The sequence below is a fragment of the Peromyscus eremicus genome, chromosome 12, assembly GCF_949786415.1.
Source record: "Peromyscus eremicus chromosome 12, PerEre_H2_v1, whole genome shotgun sequence".
Lineage (NCBI taxonomy): Eukaryota > Metazoa > Chordata > Mammalia > Rodentia > Cricetidae > Peromyscus > Peromyscus eremicus.
Window position 1 is genome coordinate 79,776,263 of NC_081428.1, and position 18,753 is coordinate 79,795,015.

The following is an 18,753-nucleotide window of genomic DNA, read 5'->3' on the forward strand; positions in this document are numbered from 1 at the left end:
TGAATTCCTGCATTTTGAAAGCTAATTTGAAAGTTAGATAGAGAGTAGCTGGGCAGTAGTGGTGCATTTAATCTTGGTACTTGTGAGGCAGAGGCAGGCAGATCTCTGAGGCCAGCCTGATCTACAGATCTGGTTTTAGGACTACACAGAGAAACTCTGTCTCGAAAAACAAAAACAAAAAAAAAAAAGTTGGATAGAGAGCAATGGGTTTCTCTATGGCGCTTTCAAACATATGTCATACTTGGTTCTTATTCACCCCTCCCCCAGTACTACCCTCCTCCCTCCCAGAAACTCCTTCAGGTATATAAGTTTATCCCCCATTTCCCAATGAGGAAAATGAGGCAGAGAGAAATTGAGTTGCTTCTGGTACAGTACCTGGACCTGGGTTTGAATTCCAGAGCCAGAGTTTACAACTAGTCAATGAGGCACCACTTAAGGATCTCATAATATGCTGGGCAGTGGCGGCGGCGCACACCTTTAATTCCAGCACTGGGCAGTGGCAGCGGCGCACACCTTTAATTCCAGCACTGGGCAGTGGCAGCGGCGCACACCTTTAATTCCAGCACTCGGGAGGCCAGAGCCAGGCGGATCTCTGTGAGTTCAAGGCCAGTCTGAGCTACAGAGTGAGTTCCAGGACATGCTCCAAAGCTACACAGGAAAACCCTGACTCAAAAAAACAAAAACAGGGGCTGGAGAGATGGCTCAGAGGTTAAGAGCACTGCCTGCTCTTCTAGAGGTTCCGAGTTCAATTCCCAGCAACCACATGGTGGTTCACAACCATCTATAATGAGATCTGGTGCCCTCTTCTGTCATGCAGGCATACATGCAGGCAGAACACTATAGACAGAATAAATAAATAAATCTTTAAAAAAAAAAGAAAAAAGTTTCAGACTGAGGTTCAATTCCCAGCCCCCACATGGCAGCTCACAACTGTCTGTAACTCCGGTTCCACGAGATCTGACACCCTCACACCAACACACATAAAATACAAAATTTTTAAAAAGAGAGAGATTGCATGCTATCTAAGTGTTTGGGTCGCCGGGTTGTGTTTAGCCATCTTCATCCTGTTGGAGATTGAGACTGGGCTCTGCAAACGCTGCTGCTGTTACTGTGTAACTGTTTCCTTCTAACTGAAGCACTTCCTGCTAGGTGGAGAGAGGCTCCTAAGACCAAAACTAACCAAACTTTCAAGGCCCAGGGAGCTCAGAAAGGCACAAGATTCACAAGGTTTTAAAAGCGATCAGATGCTGGGAGAAGAGCCGCTCGGTCAGCCAGTTTGGGAGGAAGATCCCGGGATGCTGCGTGAGCCTTTGATGGCACAGCTTCCTGTGTGACCCCACACTCCTCTGAGGAACCCAGTCAACTCCTTGGTTTGCTGAGCTAGATCGGGTGGATGTGTTTCTTGGTCTGTGGTCGGTGCCCTCTTTGGAATATTTACCCCCGTGTCCCCAGGAAAAGTCACACAATAAATGCCCACTTTGGAGATCTTAAATTTCCCTGCATAGTAAGTGTTGGCTCTTTAAAATTAACTTTTCATTTTTTCTTGATTTTCTCAAGTTTGCTGAATGAGCTGAAGGCATCTGCTTCTCGCTGAATTACAATGCCGCATACAAATGACCTCATTATTGACAAGACATTCATTGTTGAAGGTTAAATGTTTGGCTCAGCTCTCTCAGTCTAAAAATTATTCTGTATAAAATATTAATCTGCTTTTGTTTATTTTTGAACCCCAAAGATACTTGAGTAGATAGACACAGCTTCCTTGTCTTATATAACAGAGAAAATGAACATTTTTTTTATTGGCAGAGCATCGCACAGTTTATCCGGTCCAACTCCTCTACTGACGGAAAAAGAGGGTTCTAAAAACAGCTGGACAAAAATAGAAATTTTATAAACTGAATCACATTTTTTACTTAGCAGGCAAGCTTGCTCTCAGAGTCCATAGAAATGCTTCTGGGGGTGGAAATGTAACTTGTAAGCAATCAGCAGCCATTACAGCCTTCCCTGCAGGAAGGGACCAAACTGCTCGCCGCCGACAGACAAATAGCTCAGCGTTTGAAGTGATCTGCTGGGAAATCACAGCTGGCCTGGACACTTACTGTACGTCAAGCCCTGCGCTCAGCACGATGCGGTACACTCTCTTTTCATCCTTGCAGCAAACTGTGTCCTGGTTGTAAAAGCGAGGCTCATGAGCTTGGGGGGCCAGTGGAGGCTGCCTCATTGTCAGCTGCTTGTTTTGAAGCAGGGTCTCATATGGTCCAGCCTGGCCTTCAAGTCCTGATCAACCTGCTTCCTCCTCACTTGTACTAGAATCGCAGGGATGTGCCGCCATGCCCAGCATCAAGTACGATGTTTTAAGCAGCAAAACAGCTCAAGTAATGTGATTAATCTCGTTTGTAGCTTAGATTCTTTGACTAGAAGTAGAGTGTGGGATTCCACGTGGGTAGCGATTCTAATACCCTGAAATTCTTAATTAAAGGAATAGGATAGAGAATTAATTGGGGTGACTATTAGGTTCATAGACAGATATTGGCAACCTTAGTGGTCACTGAGAATAACCCATCCTTCTGAATCAGCTTCGGACCCCACCTCTCCTTGGAAACCCTAGAAAGGGAAGCTTCCCAATTGCCCCTCCTTAAGATTTAAGATACAATGTGACAATGTTGAGATGTGAGGGCTTTATGGAGTCCTGCTGAAGGAAAGCTACTTCAGGTTGGGGTGATGGTTCAGCCGGTGAAGGCATTGGTTGTGCAAGCCTGATGATGAAGTCCCATCACCAGAAACCGTCCAGGGAGCCCACATAAAAAACTCAATGTTGTGGCAGACATCTGCAATCCTAGAACTCCTGCCCGGATGGGAGGTGGAGACAGGAGAATCTCCCGAAGCGGAGAACCAGGTAGGGTGGCATCAACTCCTCAGAGGCAGAAACAAGAGAGACCCTGCCTCAACACAGTGAAAGGTGTCAACATTCCTGACTTCACACATATGCTATGTCACGCACACAGTACATTAACTTTAAAACTTTTTTTTTTTTAAAGGAAAACTACTTCCTCCTGGTCAAAAGAATAGAATTTGAGTTCTCCCTCTGACTCTAGGTGGAGACATGACATTCTAAATTGGCCAAAACAGTTCATACTATTGTCTGCTCCCAAATGGACCTGTCAATCATGTGACCAATAGACCATCCCTCAGAAAAGTTGAATCACCAGACGTAAGGGGGTGGGAGGCGTAGTCATCCCCTTGATGAGGTAATGCAGTTAGTTATACACCCAGGAGATCTCCCTCTGGGTGGTTGCTTGCAGATCTTCATCCTGTCTCAACTTCCCTGCTCCTGAAAGAAATGCCAAGTCAGCCCCCTTCCCTTCCCCTCACTAAGATGGAGATGACACCAGAAAGGCCGAGGCTCTCTCACCATAGATCCATCGGGGCCAAGACTGAGTCCAATTAAGCCATTCAACGTGCAGGGTCCTGGGAGCCCCACCCTCGGGCCCCTGTGTGACTAGAAACAAAATGAACTATGAAATCTCTGAGTCTGGCTCCCAGTGAGAGAAGGATGGTGGCATCCACTTCTCAGGATGTCCCCTGGGGAGTGCTGTGAAGGTCTTTAGATCTTTCCATAGCATAATGCTATTTTAAGGGGGACAAAAAAAAAAAAGAGAGACCCTTAATCACAGGCTCGGCTGTCTGTCTGTCTGAAAGCTGTCCTACCATCTTGGAATCTTGTAGGCTGAGCTTTTAGAGGGCCTGGTAGGAAAGGAGCTGGTTTGGGTTTACAGAGCTGGGAGGCTAAGTCACAGAGGCTGCCTTCCTGGGGACTCAGTCACCTCAGAAGGGAAAGGCGTAACATAATATCCTTTTAAGAAAAACAAAAGAAAGAGAACCTCAATCACACAGCTCTGCCCACATGGATGAAGTCTTGCTGTGGGATGATCCTTCTGTGTGCTGTGAATGTGTATTACTCTCATTGGTTAATAATGAAGCTGCTTGGCCTATAGCAAGGCAGGATAAAGTTAGGTGGGACAATCAAACTGAGGATTGGGATGAAGAAGGGCAGAGTCAAGAGAGACTCAAGCCAGCTGCCCAAGAAGCAAGATGTTAGAGGACAGGTAAAGCCACAGGCCACACGGCAATACATAGATTAACAGAAATGGGTTAATTTCAATGTAAGAGCTAGTTAGTAATAAGCCTGAGCTATTAGCCAAGCATTTCGAAATTAATATAAACGTCTGGGTGTTTATTTGGGACTGGGCAGTCGGGACAGAAAAGCTCCACCTCCATTGCTCAACCGTTCTAGGCAGACTTCAGGAGTCTCCAGCATTGCTGATAGATGCACACTGGTGAGTGACTCGACACCCCCTTTCACCCACATCCCTAGCTGGTTGGCCATTCAAGAGAAGGAAGTACCGAATGTAGCTAGATGGGGCTTGGTAAGATGCAGTCAAGCGGCTGATTTCATGAGTAGCCTCCATCACTGTGCTGTGGCCATGATACCATCCTGCTGGCACCTGGGTATCCAAAAGGCTGGCTGATGCCACTGCCCAGGTCATTTTGTCTGGCTGGTAGTTCAGCGCCTCTCCATAGTGGCTATCCTAAAGGGTGCTTCCCTGTGATGTGAAGATGTTTACACTTTGTCCAGGTCCCAGGTACTGTTGCACAGCCTTGACCCAGGAGGTGCATACACTTAAGCTTCAGGACACTGCTCTTTCTGCACAATGCGAGTGATGAACTGTTTCATCTGAAACTTTGTGTTTAGTGGAGGGTTGCCTTGGTTTCTCCAGGCTGCCCCTGAGCAAGGCTGACACAGTTTCCACTGGGCAAGCACACACAGACCTGCACCTTCTGTGAACAAAACTCAGGCCCCTCTTCCTACTCCAGCTGGCTGGACAGGAGCTCACCCAGCCACTGGCATCAGTTGAGGCTAGGGTACTGGGAGGATGGATGGCACAGACATTATGCAGCTTGCCTGACTTCAGATCTGCCTATGTTTGGTCAAATGTACCATTCTGAGCTTACAGTGGACTATTGATGGGCCCAATGGACCTTATATCTTGATAGATCTCACCAGTCCCACTCCCAGTGGACAGTTTCGGCTGGATGGTCACTTGGTGCCAGGTCAAAATTTTCACTTTGTTCTACTGTATTACATTTGTATATTACTCAGTGAGGGCAGGGGGGCATGTGTGTGCTGTAGCATATGTGTGGAGGGCAGAAAGCAAACTGTTGGATCAGTTTTCTTCTTCTATCACATGGCTCCTGGGGACTGAACTCCAGCACCTGCTGAGTTGGCATCTCGTTGGCACCCATCTTTTATGCCCATCTTTGATTTTTGATGCATCACCCTCTTCCACAGATGGCTCGCTTGCTGGCAGGGGAGTCTCACCGTGAGTCTCCCCTGGAGCTTGCCACAAGCTCTCCAGGCGTCTCTGCCCATCACTGATCACTTCACTGCGCTAGGGTCTGCTAGGTCTAGGCTCAGCTAACAGGGCTGCCTGGAGATCCTAAGCGATGGGCAGCCTGAGCAGCGAAATTCTTGTGAATGCAGACAGAGCAAGAGGAAAACAGAAAATGGAGCTGCTCACTGCGGGATTCTCACATCTTTTTGTTTTATGTCTTAAATCTATTTTTTTTTTTTTTTTTTTTGGTGTTCTGCCTGCATGTATGTCTGTATGAGGGTGTTGAATCTTCTGGAACTGGAGTTACAGACAGTTGTGATCTGCCACGTGGGTGCTGGGAATTGAACCTGGGTCCTCTGGAAGAGCAGCCAGTGCTCTTAACCACTGAGCCATCTCTCCAGCTCCCCAGCGGCTTACTCTTTTTATTTTGAATTTCATCATTGTTGTCCTGATGGTTGTCTTGCTTTGATTCAGGGTCTCCTGGCCTAGAACTCACCAGACTGGTTTTAAGCAGTGACCCTCAGGTCTCTGCCTCTCCAGGGTTGGGATTACAGGCCTGGACTACCACACCTGGTTTATTTTGGGTCTTCTTGTCCTCCTCTAGAAAGCTGGGCAAGTAATTTGCCCACAGTGCGGGGGTGAGCAGGCCTGGCAGAGTCTGCGCCTGCTTAGCACTCCCCAGCGCTGTGCTCATTCTGACCCCCTAACAAAAGCTCCAGGACCCCAGCCTCAGCACCTAGTAAATCAGCTGACGTGCCAGTGGGTATGGAGGAGTGCACGTAGCCCTCGGGGAACATGTGGTTAGCATGTGTGCATTTTAATGGGGGCTCTTTTACAGTGATCCTAATGCTCCATGGATTGTCTGGGGCCCTGAGAGTTGCTCTCTCAAGTTGTAAACTCGGCGCTACTGGTTCCACATTCTCCTCCGGGTCTGTTCTGTGGGGTGTTGGGAATGCGGCCTATGCACAGGGTGTGCGCGTGCTGGTTAATGGAGCAAGCTTGATTGGACTTGGAATCGCCTAGGAGACACATTTTGAGGTCTGTGAGAGTGTTTCTAGGGAGGTTTAATTGAGGAGGGAGGAAGGCTTACCCTGAATGTGGCTGGCACCATCAGATGGACTGCGGTCCCAGACCAAATATAAAGGGGAAAGGAGGAAGCATCTCCCTCTGCTTCCTGACTGCAGATGTGAGGCGACCGGGTGCCTCACTCTCCCACTACCATACCTCCCCTGCCATCACTGACTGTGCTACTCAGATAGTGAGCCAAAATGAAGCCTCTCCCCGCTTAAAACGCTTCTTGTCCGGACAGCTATGAAAAAAAAAAAAAAAAAAAGGAATATACTGTATATTGTTCACTCGTGCATGAACGCATGTCATTTATATGGTGCATACGTGTTGTAAGGCCCCGGAAGCAGGAAAGAGCCTGAGGCACTGCTTCTCTGGACTCTCAGCCCACCTTTCAACTTACCAGTGGACCATACCCGTGCCCTGACCCTTGCATGTCCGCACTTAGCCTACGACTTTGTGCTAAGTGGGTGCTCAATACCGCAGTACTCCTGCTAACTGAAGGTGGGGCCGCAGGGGCTGGGAGAAGAAAAAGAAAAGCCGTGAGCCGGAAAACAGGAGGAATGCTTTTCTCAGGGCAGTGTTGTAGCGCCCTCTAGTGAATTTCTCAAGGCACTGGTGGTGGCTCTGGGTCCTTGAGACCCGGGGATCCAAGCACTTCTACCTATTTGCAGTCGGTCACTGGCTAGCCCCTAGTGGGACTAGTACACCTGAGTGAGCCTGCCGGGAGCTAGGTGGAGGGCTGACGTGAGGGGAGCGGACTTTTTCCCGTCATTCTCTTTGCAGAAGAAATGCTTCAACAGTGTCTGTGTAGAAAGAGAAGGACGACATAAATGTTTACACGGTCAGATATTTTTAGAAGCTGTTTGTTGAAAAATGCAGTGAAATATGAAGCAAAAGAGCTGGGGGCCGGGGATGGTTCAAAGGTTAAGAGCTCATAGGCTCTTGTCGAAGATCAAAGTGCAGTTCTCATATGAGGCGGCTCACAACTCCCTACAACTCCAGCTCTCTTCAGGACTCCATAGGCACCTGCCCTCATGCACACGTACCCACCACAACCTCAGCAAGGATGGGGGTGTGGACCCCTGCCTGGCACCTAACTGTCCAGGAAGCTCTGAAAGTTGCCATGTCCATGTGGTCAGATGCCAGAGCTCCCTCGGGTGAGAACAGTTTTTGGTGATTTTTATAAGATTCCTAAATGGGCCGGGTGTGGTTGCACACGCCTTTAATCCAAGCACTTACTCAGGAGGCGGAGGTAGGGGGATCTCTGTGAGTTCGAGGCCAACCTTATCTACATAGTGAGTTCCAGGATAGTCAGAGCTACACAGTGAGACCCTATCTCGGGAAACAAACAAACAAACAAAAAAGATGCCCAAAAGGAACATGACTAAGGGTATGAACACCTGGTTTAGTTTGGAAGTGTGTTATTCCTGAAATCCCTGGATCAGAATCCCACTTCCGTCTCTCGACAGCTGAGTGACCACGAATGGCATCTATCTGTCTGGTCCTGTAAATGGACAGAGGTAGTAGACACCGGAGGTGAAGGAAAGGGAGAGAAGGGGAGCATTCTGAGCCTGGTACCAGGAAGTACCAGGGAGAAATAGGGTTGTCTTTGTGAATTTGTAAATGGCACATGCCACCAGCTCACCCCAAGCCTGCCTGTGCAGACATGGACCCACCCCCAAGTCCTGTTTTCACGTCCGGTACCCCTGCTGTCAGGGTTTATTACAGAAGGAGCCAAGATCACACTTTCGGTAGGAAACAAAGAAAATCCCTGGTCAGCCACGCATGTGCCATGGCCACTCTTGAGGTGGGTACTATGAGAACCCCACTAACAGAGAAGGAAATTGTCAAGTGAACATGTCTAAGGCCACTTGAAACCAAGTACAGGGCTGGAGTCGGAAAGCAGATCTGTTGCCTGAAAAGCCCAAGACGAGCCCTGTACACATGCCACCAGCTAAAAACAGAAAATACTCCAGGCAACCCAAGTTGCTGTACACTTCCTGTTGGTCGCCATGCGTTTCCTGTCTCCCCAGCCACTGTGCTCCAACCTAGTTTGTTACTACGGACACGTTTAATGTTGCTGCTGTGTCCTAGCATGCTTCTGGACCTTTTTTTATAGAGAGTGCTGCCCAGCAGAAATCCTCCAGGAGCGTACCCTTTTCTCTAAACTGTTCTTGACACAAGTTGACCGGTGTGTTGTCACTGTTGTTAGCTTTATTTTGTGGCTGCTCTGGGCACCTGCTCAACTTCTCAGCTACACCTCCAGCTTGCTGATGGCTTTCTGAAGCCATGACCCTGGTAAGGGCCTGCAGGCTGCTGGCAGGTCTTCGCTTACAGATAATGCTGCTAGGTAGCACGTACCCACCCAGGCATGCTCTCTGGGCTGCAGATACTGTGGCTCCTTGAGTCTGTCACGCAGCTCACTCTCATGCCAGCAACATGCCAGTTTCTGTTGCTCCGTGCCCTCTCAATACTGACAGATCATGTAGACAAGCCCTATTCTTCACACTACTTAATAGCCCTTTGTGGTTACAAAACAAAACAAAACAACCTGGAGGACAGTGGCACAGAGAAGCACGCGTGGGCTGTGTTCCGGGTGACCACAGCCTAAGCAAGGTCTAGATGGAGGTTACCAAGGCAAACTGTGCCCGCTGTTAACAGTGCGTCCTGCACAAAGCGTGATGTAGGGGATAAAAGGGGAGGGGGCGGATTTGGAAAGACTTGTTGGCCGACTCAACCAACCATCTGCTTCTAGGCATCATCCCTTTGTCTTGAACTTTTATCTGACCAATGAGTAAGGAGTCTGAACAGGGTTTGCCTCGGGTGGTTGCAGTTCAAGCCAGTTGGTCCGGTATAATTATTACTAGCACCTCCTTCGACGCCTCAAGTGGTCAGGCTCGAAAGATAATTTATATAAGTTGTCCGCTAGAAAGGGGGCAATTCAGCTCCATTCCCCGTCCAGTCATGCTTCCCTGGGGTCCATGTTGATCTGATGGTGTGGCATGGAGCCCAGGGGATGCAGGCACAGGACACAGAAGCTAGAGGCTTCTGATCCTTCACCACAGCCCAGGAGCCCATCCTTGAAAATGCCTGCCTCCATCACAGTGGAGTTCCAGCCATGATTTTAGATAGCACCACCACCCCTCCACCCAGGGTTCCACCCCTACTCTGTGTCTCCTCAAGTCAGAACTCACTGCAGGCCCCCAAACAGAGCTCTTTGCCAATTCTCTCGAGAGCAATTCCTGTATGCACTATGCAAGGGATTGCCAAGATCTCGTGACACCTGGAATAAAAAAAAAGATCCTTAAGGGAAGTGACCAACCTGGAGATGGCTGGCCTTCCTCTGACCCACTCCTTTCTACACACCCACCCATACTCACATGCCCCATCCATCCGGTTCAAGACAATCAGGCTATTTGATCAACCTGAAGAGGAAAGCCAGGGTGGACTTCCAGCATCAAAACTTCCAGAGGGAATAACATGACACACTGGGAGATGTGTGGGAGTCTGTTCAGGGTGTCAGCATTCAGTGGCTCCCATCCAAGGTAGTGTGCTCATGGAACAAAGACTTGTCCTTAGAAATGAATCCACAAAAGATTCCCAGAGAGGCAGCCTTGGAAACCTAGGCTCTTGTTTTGTTTTGTTCTTCGAAACAGGGTTTCTCTGTGTAGTTTTGGTGCCTGTCCTGGGTCTCACTCTGTAGACCAGGCTGGCATTGAACTCAGAGAGATCTGCCTGCCTCTGCCTGCCGAGTGCTGGGATTAAAGGCGTGCGCCGCCGCCGCCGCCGCCGCCGCCGCCGCCGCCGCCGCCGCCGCCACCACCACCACCACCGCCACCCGGCCAAAACCTAGGCTCTTACTTTGAAGGGTAGGTCCACTAAGAATTTCTCCCAAGACTCCTCTGTGGGTCATCAGCTCCCAGAAAACTTCAACCTTTGGCGATCTGACCTCTCCTGACGTTGTCTCAGGTAATAGCTGTACCATTTGCTTTTAAGGCTCTTTGAAAGAGAGGGAGCAGGAGCACACACATAAAGAGTATATGTATACATATGCATTTGTATGTATGTTCTATAACAACATTATTACCCTCTCAGGAACAGTGACACCACTTTACTGTTTTTGAGATTCTCCCTCATGTTCTAGTAGCTCAATAATTTTTTTAAGGTATATAGATGCGTCAGTCTTCTAACAATAGGGGTTTAGGCCCAGAAACAGACTGGACGGAGAATCCAAACAATACTGTCTTCTCTTTTTGCCATCTTCATTTCTTCTGTTTCATTTTCTGTAGTTACAAATGGGTTTCTCTTGTGTTTGGAGAAGGTGGCCAGCTCCTAATTAAAGCCCTTCAGTTCTGGGGAGGGAGGCGACTCAATGGTCCTTCCCATGTGCCCCTCCATTACCCTCACGGCTGTGGAGTAGGGCAAATTACTAGCTGTTCCCTACTGGGACACAAATGGTGGAATGGGCTAACTTTGGTTGGGCTGTGCTGCCTATGAGTGTGTGGTTGTGTAGCTGGTGACGGACAGGCCACTAAGGACAGCTGAGAGGGGGAGAGGTAGCTGGGGACAGATGGAAACAGTAGCCATGGTACTTACAGCTGGTGGTCCACAGGTACTATTATTATCTGCATCCTCCAGGATAGGAAACTGGGGCTTGGGGTGGGGGTAGCATGACTTAAGATCCCATCGATAGTGAGTGAGGACATGTAAGTCCAGTTTGCTTGATTGTGGATCCCATATCCTTTCTGAGGAGCTTGAGGGGATTGTTGACACAGGATTCTTGCTATGCAGCCAAGGCTGGCCCAGGACTCACTGTCCAGTCCTGGCAGGTCTCAGACTCAAGGCAATCCTGCTGCCCTAGCCAACCAGGTGTTGGGGCGACAGGCCTATGTCACCACTCCTGGCTGAGCCCACATCGCTGTATTTACTGCCCACCCAACAAGAGGTAGGTGGCTTGTCGGGACAGTTCATTTGATGGTGGTGGTGGTTTGAATGAGAAATGATCCCCCACAGTCTTAGGCATTTGAATACTTGGTCTGCAGTTGGTGCTCCTGTTCGGGAAGGTTTAGCTGGAGGAAGTGTGTCATGGGGGTAGACTCAGAGAAATAAGCCCCACCCACTGCCAGTTCTCTTTCTGCTTCATGCTAAGGGTTCAAGATGTGAGCTTTCAGCTTCCTGTTCCTGCTACCACGCATCTCTGCCATGAAGGTCCTTATCCCTCTGGAACCACAAGCCCAGATAAACTCTTTCTTCTCTAAGTTGCCTCGAGCGTGGCATCTTCTCACAGCAACAAAAAGGTGACCGATTGAGTCACAAACACTGACTTAACAGCAGCTAAGCATGTAGGAACCCGCTAAAAGGCAATTGCAATCCAACATGAAGAAAAGGGCTGAACTACACCGATATGTAGTATCATATCGCTATGGTGGCAGGACACAGATAGCCAGATGCCAGGCAAGGAAGAAGAGGATGTGTGGAGCTAAACTCTGTCCTGCTTGAGAACGAATAGGAAGGACGAAGGGGCTCCGCACCATCCGTTTGGGGCACTGTGTTAGAGTTGTGTCTCACCATGCCACAGGATCCTGGAGAAGAGAATGTGGGGTGGGGTATGGTGGAGATGGCTATCATTTGCACCTGCTTGGTCTGAGGTACCTGAAGGGTACCCAAATGGAGATGCCCAGGAACCAGGGGGGGTGTGCGGTCAGGAGCATGGGAAAGAGCCGTGTGGGTAGCTGTTTTCCCCGAGGGTACTGTGTGGTATGAAACTCGAAGGACTGGGGACAGAGCCTGGGGACCACAGTTGGGGCCCAGGGAGATCAGAACACGTCCAGCCTTGGGATCCTGGAACAGCCTGCCATTCATGCTTGTGCGTCAGGGTGACTCGCTCCTCTTCCTGTCCTACCTACTCTTGCCACCTGCCTTGCCCACGTCAGTCATTCCTGACGGTTCAGCATCCACAGTATGTCCTCAGTGTCACCTCACCTGGCCGCCCTTTGTAAAACTCCCCTTGTTTTCCAGCACAGCAGTCATTATTGTATTCTAATAGGTTGATGGTGTCAGCAGCTACATGAAAACAGACCGTACCATCCTTGCTCATGGCGGTAGCCCCACAGAAGGAGGAAAGGGGCTTCTTCCAGCCTCTTCCCTCACTCCATCTTCTCCAAGCATATTAGCATACATGCTCACCTTTTGGGGGCTCAGAGGGGAACCGAGTCATCATCTATTAAAACTCTCTCCCATGGCTGCGGCCCTGTCTCATCAGCCCCACTGTGTCAGTTCTTGGGAACATAATCTACACAATGTGTTCAGGGAAAGTACGTTCTTGCATTCCCTGTGCTTTGTCTGGATGCTCCCTGGAGGGCTAGCCTGTCTGTCAGCTAAGAAGTTAGTCTGTTACCTAACCAGGGGTAGAGGTGGATGGTCCGACAGTGGCCACTAGGTGGCCCTCAGATCTAATTAAGGTCTGCCTGCGTGTGGGGAGGTCACAGATCCCTTAACGCTATAGTCTACACCCCCCTTCAACTAATTAATTAAAATTTCAGGTAGTGCCTTATTCTAGTCCAGATTGCCCTAGAACTTACTCTGTAGTCTGGGCTAGCCTTAAGCTCACAATGGTCCTCTTACCTCAGCCTCCTGGAATGCTGGGATTACAGGCATGAGCCACCACACCTAGGTCTTCTTACTTATTTGATAAAAAGGAATAAAAGCTTAAAACGTTAGAACACTCAGCACAAGTGGGAAGAGTGTGTAGCGTTAATTAATAGTAGCCAGTGTAAATAAGCAGTAAATGGCACTATCTAAGTACTCTAGCTACCACAGGCTTTAATCTCTCCTGTAATCCTTACATCTGTGTCCCAAAGTGGGGGTCACTGTCTTATACACGGGAAATGGAGAATTAAGGAGATGAAAGGGCCTGGTCATCAGAGGCAGGGCCAAGTTCCCCACCTACCTATCTCTGAACCTTCCATTTCCTGCCAGCTGGTGGCTGAGGTGCAGTGTGGTTCAGTGAACGGCAGCTGTAGTCCCCCCACAGGCCTGGGGAGAGGCAGGTGAGCAGGAGAAGGCTGTCCAGCTTAGCCTTAGAGTGGCAGCTGGGTGGGCGGGAGGGGGTGTGGGGGACGAAGCATCTCACTTCTGCTGTTCGAACTGGACACAGTGGAGGACCCATGTCATTTTTGTCTGTGCCGGGAAAGAAGCCCCTACTGGAATTAACCAGACTAGTGCTTGAGCAGGTGCCGGAGAATGGGGCCCATGGGGAGAAGGAGCAGGTACTCCAGATGAGCGCTCCCCACCTGAGGCTGGTGCAGAGGACCTGAGCTTCCAGAGACACGGGGCGGCTTGGCTGGCACAGGCTTGCAGCATCACCCTACCCACAGCCACCAGGCGACTTCCTTTGGCAAGAAGCTGGACCAGGAGACCTAGAAAGCCTCATTAGCCCTGACAGGCCTGAGGGAACATTTGTAAGGAGTCAGGGACTCCTCACTCCTACAGCAGCACTGAGGGGAGACAGGGAGAGGAAACACAAACTGAAAATCCTTTTATAAGCATTATTTTACAAAGCCACGGGCCAGCATAGGCCTCTGCTTGAGGCCTTGAAACCTGTGTGTCATGGTTTCCTGTGTCCCTCCTCTGAACTGCACATCCCTAATTCAGGGGATACACTGCTGACTGCTATCACCTTCTGAGCCACACCTCCTACCTTACAACTTGTATTTCTACGATCAGTACTTGTCTTTTGATTTTTATTTTGTATGCACGAGTGTGTGTGTGTGTGTGTGTGTGTGTGTGTGTGTGTGTGTGTGTGTAGACCAGATGTCGACATTGTCTCCCCTTGGATTTTTTAGGTAGATTCTCTCACTGAACCTAGAGCTCACCAGTTGGCTAGACTGGCTGGCCAGCAACTCCCAGGGATTCTCCTGTCTCCACTCCTCATTGCTGGGATCCTGAGCACTTGCCTTGGCACAGAGCATTTTACCTGGGTGCTGGGGATCCGAACTCAGGTCTCCATTCCTGCGCGGCAGGCACTTTACTGGGGTCATCTTCCCAGCCATAAACCCATTGTTCTCCCCCTGCTCTGCCCCCAACGTCAGGACGAGTGGGCAGCTTTAGAAATGCACCCATGCACCGACCCTGCCTCAGAGCGGAACCTCTGTGGATGAGCATTCTTCCTTTTGGAAGCTGCCAGGTGACCCCAGTGTGCTTCTGGGTCTGAGTGCCCTGCTTCAGAGCCCATGCCCTTGCTCTCCTTCCTGACCACATCCTCCGCTTCCCCAGCCTCATTCGGGTTTCTGCACACTGCCTCCTTCCGGAGGAGGCTTCCATGGACCTTACCTGGAGCTGTCTTTGACACCTGGATCCTGTGCCACGTCTATGCCTCTTTCCTGTGGTGTCCTAAGCCTATCCCGTAAGGCCAACACTCCTGCTGGCTCCCCTCACATAAACTCCTTTGTTCACAGTTGCATTTCTGTGCCGGGCTTGTGATAACTGGTCAATAAACTGATTGCACGTTAAACAGCATGTTGCAATCTGTCTTCCTAAAGTCTCCCCCTGGCCCCTGTTACTCCATCCTTCCTAATGAAACACAAAAGCCCAAGTCTTCTCCAGTTCTTGACTTTCTCTGATGGCTATGGGTATTGGTCCTTAATTAGTACCTTGGAGTCAGTCCCTCTGGGTTCTCCCTGCCCTCCTGAACAAGGATCTGCCTTTTTGTTCCTTCAGACATCAATGTTTCTTCAAATAGCTCCTAGAAAAAAAAAAAAAAACAAAAACAAAAAAAAAACCATGGACCTCTCTGCATGAAGAGACCACTTGCAAACACACTGCACAGGCCGGCCAGCTCAAAGGCTCCCAAAGTGCTCCGCTCTAGGGACGACGTCTGAAGATCCTCTATCCAAGAGCACAGGGAGGTTTTGCCAATACTCCACCGTTTCCTCCCTTCCCTTCCCTCAAGGGAAGCCCACACTGAGCTCTTGCTCTAGAAGGGAACACCGCAGAATAACTTCAAGAGAACGGTGAGGGTCAGCCAGGCTGAGTGGGAAGGAGAGAAAGGTGAGAAGCTGCCAAGAGTCACTAACAGGCTTTGGAATAGCCAAAAGCTTCTCAGTGGCCCAAGCGGCCCAGGGCAATTCCCAAAAGCGACTGCAAGGGAGAGCCTGCTCCTCTCACCTCCCGTGAATGGATGTCTAGGGCCAAGTGCTCAGAGCCTTCAGGGAAGCCAGGCTGTTTGCCTCTTAGGGCTTGGAGACTGTGCTTGGGTATAAGGAACTGCAGCCTCCTCGTCATATCCATGTTATCAAGGAAGAGTTGATCGACTGGCCCCTGATGTGCAGCTCAGTTAAGTGCCAGATGCGGTCGGTCGCCTAGTGGCTCCATTGACTTCCTTTCTCTGAGGTCCATTTCCTTATCTGACACTAAGGGGATTTTTGAACTAGATATCAAAGGTCCCTTCAGCCTTTCCTTTGGGGGACTGATAATAAAACAGGAAAGCAGAAAAGTCCAGGAGTGGGTGTGACTCAAGAGGATAACTGGACCTGAGCCCGCCTGCCCTCTTGGATATAATGCTTGTCAGCACAGTAATATCCAACTTGGGATCCCAGGAATAAGGGAGAGGGGAAAAGGTTATCTCCACATCTTGTATGAGACATTTGATGGATACTAGTGAGGCTCAAAGAGCTTTCAAAAGACTCACACAAGGCTGTGTAAGTAGCAAGTAGGAATAGCAGATGGTTATAACTCTGTGTGCCAGTTCTCTGCAGGCTGGCAATGGCTGTATGGAACATCACATGGATAAAAGAGTCTCGGATTGATTAATAATGTCTGCCTCCAGTTCAGGTCAAGGAAGTGGCTAAAAGTACCTGGTGCTTGCATACATACTTAATCATTGAGTAAGCTGTTAGTGAGTACGCACTTCATACAGAACACTGGTCTTTATATTGGAGATCAGTGGCAAATAAGAAAAGTCCTTACCCAACGGGAGATTCATGTTCTGTCAGAGGAGACGATATACGTGTAAACTGATGGTTAATAATGTAGTCTTAGCCAGTGTCAGTCATGCCATGGCTAGACAGTGATGGTGTGGAGAGGAAGGAGGGAGACAGGGACCAGACAGGTGACATTTAAGCTGATATCCAAACACTAAGATGGAAGTACCCCAGTGAAGAGTGGAGGAAGAGCACCAGGCAGAGGGAACGGTCCGTGCAAAATCCTGACGTGGGACTTCCAAATGCCAGGGAGAGCAGAGTCGCCTGTTCAGAGGGCAGGTAGCAGTCAGTAGAAGAGGATGAATGGGCACATATGGGTGGCCACATCTCCACTCCCCTCCTCACAGGCCTCTCCAAGTTCAGCTAGTACATACAGAACAAAACCCTCCATCCCGCCCCCATCATGATGTCCTTTCCGCTCCTCTTCCTATACTAGGCCCGCTCATCTCCAAGTCCTTTCTTTCCCTTCTCTCTAAAGAAGGTTCCTCTCTACCTTATTGTTTGGGCCACTATGGCACAACCCCAGCCACTAGTGTCTCCACTGGTCCCCTTGCCTCCACCCTAGTCTACAACAGAAAGCCTCGTTCAAAGCATTTATCAAACGGGTGCGGCCTCCGCTTCCTGCCCCAAGTTCTCTTTCTCTGTTTTGTCCTTACACATGCGCTAGCTCAAGTCAGGGGCAGAAGCTTTATCTCCTGAAAAGAAACCCAGAGTTGTTAACCACCTCACACATTCCTCGGTTGTCTCAGAACCCACGGTGTTTGCAGAGAGGATTTGGGAGCTAGACATTCCTTATCAGGGTGTCCACTTATTTTGGTTCCTCAGATCTTCACTCACTCCTGTTCACGTGGATACTGGGGCTCAGGTGGTCCAGCATTTTACAGACCCACAGCTGTATGGGCCTGCCAGTTTGGACTTGGACCCTTCTGAGCATCAAGCTTCCTCCTAAAATCAAACAGGCAAACGGTGATGTGGTCAAAGATAAGTTTTTACCATAGCCTCGCTGTTTTCCCTCCATTTCAAAGTCCAAGGCCAGAGCCTATTCCCTGGGTTCCTTGGTGTCTCGGCTGGGAAGATGAGGAAGTTTGGGCCTTCTACGCATTTGGCTTTCAGTTCCAGTGTGCCTACCTGCCCCCATCTCCTGTCCCCTTTGTCGCCACCGACTACTGTAGCCAGAACTTCGGTGCTGTCCAGTCTGTCAACATCTAGGTCAGGAAGCATTCCCGTGGGAACCATGGTGCCAGCATCCGGTGGGGACAGGCCCCCATTACCGCCACCACTGCCTCTGCTATCAGACCCAGGAACAAAGGAGCTTGGTGCCTGCCGCCTGGTGGGCTGTTTGTCCAGGGTGAGGCCTCGTCTGGCACAGATGCTGAGTAAACAGGAGTGCCAACCTCGCTACTCTGCCTTTCAATAAGCAAGTCTTTAATTGGGATGTGCTGCCCCTAGGCCACCTGCTGAAAAGTCACCCTGGTCAACACCAACCAGCTTTCCAGGACAGAGAGGGCTATAGAGCAAGCAGTCCCCTCTCTCCACCTCAGGATCTCCAGCCCCACAATTGAGAGCTGGATAAGATGGTTTCCAAGATCCCTTCTGTGGACTAGAGCTTTGCTAGAGGTTTCTGGAAGCTTTTAGAACTTAAGAATGGATCAGGTCTTTGAATAAGGCATTTAGTGCCCACCCCAACCCCAGCTCCACACACCCCCACACCTCAATCCCTGCCCAGGGAGACAAAGCTTTTTCAAAGCAATATCCTCAGGCTCTAGATTCATGACCTCACCCACCTTGCTGGGCTTTTCCTGAGCTGGAGTCTTGGGGTGCTTCGTGGTCAGGGGAACAAGTCTGTTCATCATGTGTCTGAGGCCATCTTGAACCTAACTCTAATTCTTTGGCCCAGAAACCAGAGGGTAGGTAAGGAAGGCTCTGAGGAACCGTGGGGTGATGGTTACCCACTTAGGATAGCGAGGGATGCATGGTGGTCATGACTTCAGAATTCAGTGCATATCAGAACCACCCGTTTGTTACAGTACAGAATTTTGGGCTCCACACTGCAGAAATTCTGAGTCCTTATGTCAGAGGTGGGGAAGGACAGCTCAAGGTTCTGTTCTGAACACACATTGGTGCTCCTGAGTTCTTTGATGAAGTGAAACGGGTGTCTTCGCAGCCCTGAGTTCAGCTCCTACCTCTTGTTAGCTGTATGACTTGGGGCAAGCTGCCAAGTCTTGTTACACATCAGTTTGTCTCTGTCTTTTTTCTTTCTTCAGTTTTGTCTGTGAAATGAGGCTATAATAACACCTACCTTGAATAAGTGT

At 49.6% G+C, this 18,753-nt stretch overlaps 1 long non-coding RNA gene across 2 annotated transcripts; it reads right to left on the minus strand.

The window, feature by feature from the left end:
• Positions 1 to 6,783: 6,783 nt before the first annotated feature.
• Positions 6,784 to 18,453, minus strand: LOC131922550 (uncharacterized). 2 transcript variants are annotated; one of them, XR_009382308.1, is made up of 7 exons: positions 18,226 to 18,453; positions 15,113 to 15,204; positions 13,086 to 13,143; positions 10,323 to 10,460; positions 9,656 to 9,744; positions 7,862 to 7,965; positions 6,784 to 7,264 (listed from the first exon to the last, which is right to left on the minus strand). It is a non-coding gene; the product is annotated as an uncharacterized LOC131922550 (long non-coding RNA). The 2 variants fall into 2 exon arrangements; XR_009382309.1 differs by having other exon boundaries at positions 10,323 to 10,744.
• Between the last annotated feature and the right edge of the window lie 300 nt (positions 18,454 to 18,753).